The sequence below is a fragment of the Frankliniella occidentalis genome, unplaced genomic scaffold, assembly GCF_000697945.3.
Source record: "Frankliniella occidentalis isolate FOCC.00 unplaced genomic scaffold, Focc_3.1 Scaffold172, whole genome shotgun sequence".
NCBI classification, from domain to species: domain Eukaryota; kingdom Metazoa; phylum Arthropoda; class Insecta; order Thysanoptera; family Thripidae; genus Frankliniella; species Frankliniella occidentalis.
This window is the reverse complement of record NW_026267298.1, coordinates 526,623-527,118: the sequence shown is the minus strand read 5'-3', so window position 1 is coordinate 527,118 and position 496 is coordinate 526,623.

The following is a 496-nucleotide window of genomic DNA, read 5'->3' as shown; positions in this document are numbered from 1 at the left end:
TTCATCATTCGACCATGTTCTTCAGCAAATCGCGTGACAGAAATGGTCGGGCCGCAGGCCCGACCATCGCCGCCGGCAGGCCAAGCAGGCCCGGCTCCAGCCGAACGGAGTTGCCGGCGGAGCGAAGCGGAGCTGGCAACTTCGTTTGGCGGAAGGGCGGGCCTGCTTGTTCGATTTTTCGATAATATCGAAATATCGTTCCCGAATTGCAGAAATTTAAAATACCGAAGCATCGGTATAAAAAAACGTTAACAATTCTTACTAACCATAAACGGACCCGTTGTTAAGAAATTTTTTATTTTATAGTTATGAGCAATATCTTTTGAATTCGAAATATAGAAGTTTGCGCCGCATCATAGCGCCTTCTCACTCGTACAATCTGCTTTTTGACGCCATGTAGGCATTTCATGCCATCATGCTTGATGTGTCTTTTTGCGTATTTTTTTGAATTAGCCTATTAATCATTACTTTTTTAATTGAACACAATTTTTGGCAT